General features: G+C 37.3%; 1 long non-coding RNA gene across 1 annotated transcript; it reads left to right on the top strand.

The window, feature by feature from the left end:
- The first annotated feature begins 287 nt into the window (after positions 1-287).
- Positions 288-3,891, top strand: LOC125488340. The gene is made up of 3 exons (XR_007266281.1): positions 288-360; positions 631-654; positions 3,827-3,891. It is a non-coding gene; the product is annotated as an uncharacterized LOC125488340 (long non-coding RNA).

The raw sequence follows: 3,891 nt of genomic DNA, 5'->3' as shown, positions 1-3,891 counted from the left end.
TACTGGGGCTGCAGTCTTCATCATCCTTTCGATCTGCAAACGGTTCAGCACTGACTCCAAAATGGGTAAGTCACTTTTGATTAGAAAAGTAGCAGGTTGTAATGTAAATAGATGAGGAACATTCGATGCGTTCGTGGTCAGCAGCATAATTTACCTGAAAGAATAAATTGCAAAGTGCATAAATCTTTCTCCTGGTCTTACAAATCTTCTCGTTTCTTTTACCGGACAGTCTCCTTCAGGTGCACCGTCTTTCTTCAGGTTATATTGATCTTAGCACAAAAGAAGACCGTTAATATGCAATTTCAATCTTGCAACCAAACATCACTGAAAGAGAATTTAAGTATCATTTTTACTGGCGAGGTAAGACAGTTCATGTCGGGTTACAACCATTTAAATAAGGAATGCGAAATTTATAATATTGCAAATAACTTAAGCTGACCGTATTGCAGAGAGGTGCTTCTAAATTCAGCATCGGGCGAAATGTATCATTCCTGTTAGCTCCCAATCCATCTGTGTTGCGGCACAGTTTCTCGTAGGAGTCTCTGCACAGATCTATGACTTCCATGTGGGGTACCAATAAAAAAGAATTGATAATAAGCCTTTTCTCTCCCTCTCTCTTTCTTTATGCAGTATAGAAGAATACCACCTCATGAGGTAAGAGTTAAAGATGTTAACATAAATCCTTGTATATATCAAGTTGTGAGATCTTGTTTTCTGCGAGGCAATAATTGGCAAGCTGTTTAAAACAGCATCGATTTATAAAGTGCCTTTAAATGTGATCAAAAACAAAGGCTTCAGGGAGCATCATAACGAAGGAGAGAGAACCGGGAGGTTTAGGCAACCAAGTTCAGAGTGTAGGGCCTGGATATTGAAGGTTGGGCTGTCGTTTGGAATGGCGGGTTTGATAGCAGTCGGGTTCATGAAACAGGACTAAAGGAACTCAGGAGCTTACTGAGATTGGGTGGGTGGACGCATAGAGGTATTGGAGCATATCGATCAGAATTTTATAATACAGTGTACGTGGACAAAAGCCAAACGTAAGTCCCAGCACAGTTGTACATAACTTGGCATAAATTAGGACATATGCAGCCGAGTTTTTGATACACTTGTTAGGATAGAGTTGGGAGAAGGTGCTGGTAAGGAGAATATTAGAAAAAACTGTCCGAAGGATGAAACTTTCAGCGACAGCTCAAAATAAGAACATACTGGAGTTTGAAAACTGAGAGAATACAGTCAGAAACTCTACTCAGTGCCAAGTTGCCAACAGACCAGTCTAACCTCATACTATTGCAAGAATGAAGGTTAAGAAGTGGGTTTCTGGTAAGGGTGAAACACAATGGCTTTAATTTCCTCAAATGTTTACTGTGCTTGGAAATTTTGCAAGCGTGTGATAAAATGATGTGTGTAATCGTGCATTGATCTGAATACAAATTAATCCTTGACATCTGTTTCGATACTAACTGTTGGCAAGTTCAAACGTACGAACAAACATGTAAGTTAGGAGATGGAGTAAACCACTTGGTTCGCCACTTCCCCGTTTAATAACGCTGATCTGATCATAACCTCAACTCCGTATTCCTACCTAACCCAATAGCCTCCCCCCCAACAACAAAAATCAATCTAACTCTGCCTTAAAAATATTCAAAGGCTCTGTTCCACTGACTTTTGAGAAAGAAATTTGTAAAGACTCACATCTCTGAAAGAAAACAAATTTCTCTCATTTCTGTCTTAAACTGGCAACTCTATATTTTTCGAGAGATTCTCCCACCAGAGGAACTGTCCTTTTCACTTCTACCCTGTCAACTGTAAGACATTTTATGTTTTGATCAAGTTACCTCTCACTCTTCTAAACTTCAGCAGGGACAAACCTAGCCATTAAACCTTTCCTCAACTCACTTATTCCAGATATTAGTCCAGTAAACTTCTCTGAACTGCCTCCATTGCATTTGCATCCATTTTTAAATAAGGAGACCAGAATTATACACTATCCTCCAGATGCAGTCTCACCAGTGACCTATATAACTGAAGCATCACCTCCCTTTTATCCAATGATCCTCTCAATAAATTGTAACATTCTATTACCATTCCTAATTGTTTGCTGTACCTGACTACTAGCCTTTTGTGATTCATGCACTGGATACCCAGATCTTTCTGCATCTCAGAGCTCTGCAGTCTCTCACCATTTAAACTAAGTGCTGTGTTCCTATTCTCCCTGCCAAAATAACCACTTGCATAATTACACACATTAAACTTCACTTACCAGATCTTTACCCATTCATTACATCTATGTTCCATTACAGCCTCCTTATGACCTCTTCACAACTTAATTTTCTATTTTTTCTTCCATTTGCAAATTTAGCAACTATACCTTCAGTGCTTTCATCCAAGTAATTTATAAAAACTGTAAAATGTTGCAGTTTCAGTACTGATCTTTATGGCACACCATTTATTATATCTTGCCAACCAGAAAATAGACCCTCATTCAGAAGAAAGGTAATTGGACTCAAAGCTGTTAACTCCAGTTCTCTCTCCACATCTGCTGTCAGACCTGCTGAGTTTCTCCAGCATTTTCTGTTTCTATTCCAGCCTCTACCCTCCGCAGTATTTTGCTTCCATCTTTGCATACTCTGTCTCCTGTTAGCCAGTCAATCTTCAGTTCTTGGGAAGTACGAGCCTTTTTTTTCTACAACAAGCTTTGATGTGGCACTTTATCAAATGCCTTCTAGAAATCGAGGTAGGGTACATACACCTTATATCCACACTGCATGTTACTTCATTAAAGAACTCTGATAACTTGATTAGGTACGAATCCCTTTCACATATTCATATTGACTCTACCTTGAACTTTTCAAAGTGCCTGGTATAATGTCATTAATAATAATTTCTAGCATCTTCCTTTCAATAGATGATGTGCTAACTGGCTAGTTGTTTCCCGATTTCTGTGCCCCTTCTTTTTTGAATATTGTGAGTTTTGTTCACTATCTTTCCCTGTTACTTTCCCTGAATTTAAAGGATTTTAGAAATTTAGAACCAATGCATCAACTTTCTCACTAGCCACTTTTAAGACCCTATGATGAAATCCATCAGGACCTGTCACTTTTCAGTCTACAGTGCCAATGTTTTACACAGTACCACTTTCCTGGTGATTGCAATTTTCTTTAGATCTTCCCTCCCTTCCAGTTCCTGATATATAACTATGGGATGTCACATGTATCTTCTATGGTGGAACGCAAGGCAAAATACTTCTTCAGTTCATCTGCAGTTTCCTTATTTTCAATTATTAACTTCTATAGGACCAAAGTTCATTTTTTATCTTTTTGTCTTTATAAATATCAAAATAAAAACTCTTAATCTCTTTTTTATGATTTATACATAGCTTTCATTTGTACCTTAATTTTTCCCACCTTATTAATATTTTAGCTTTTTTTTATATTCAGTCCAATCTTCTGACCTATCATCCATCTTTGCACAATTATAGGCTTTTTCTTTAAGTTTGATGCTATCTTTTACTATTTTAGTGAGCCCTGAATGATGGATCCATCCCCTTGAAATAACTATGACTCCCTGATTCCAACCAATACAATACAATAAACCAATAACAACAATAAACCAATACAACCAACCAATAAACATGGGTGTGAATTCAATTACATGAAATTTTATTAACTTTATAACCTATTATTTGTGCCTGCAACCCATCCACCATTATCTGTCAGTTTACTTGATTTTACAAATTACCATTATTTTTTTCAATTTGTACAGTGGTATTAATAAGTTTGGTCAAGTGAAATGACTGACTCTGTACTCTAATTAATATCGTGTTTAGAAGCCACTTGAGTGCATTGTATGTATCAGATGCAGACTGAATGAAACAGAAAAGTGCAACACAAC

The sequence above is a fragment of the Rhincodon typus genome, chromosome 3 (genome assembly GCF_021869965.1).
Source record: "Rhincodon typus isolate 14 chromosome 3, sRhiTyp1.1, whole genome shotgun sequence".
In the NCBI taxonomy this organism is placed as follows: Eukaryota; Metazoa; Chordata; class Chondrichthyes; order Orectolobiformes; family Rhincodontidae; genus Rhincodon; species Rhincodon typus.
Note: the sequence above shows the minus strand (reverse complement) of the source record. Positions and strands in the feature narration are given on the sequence as shown.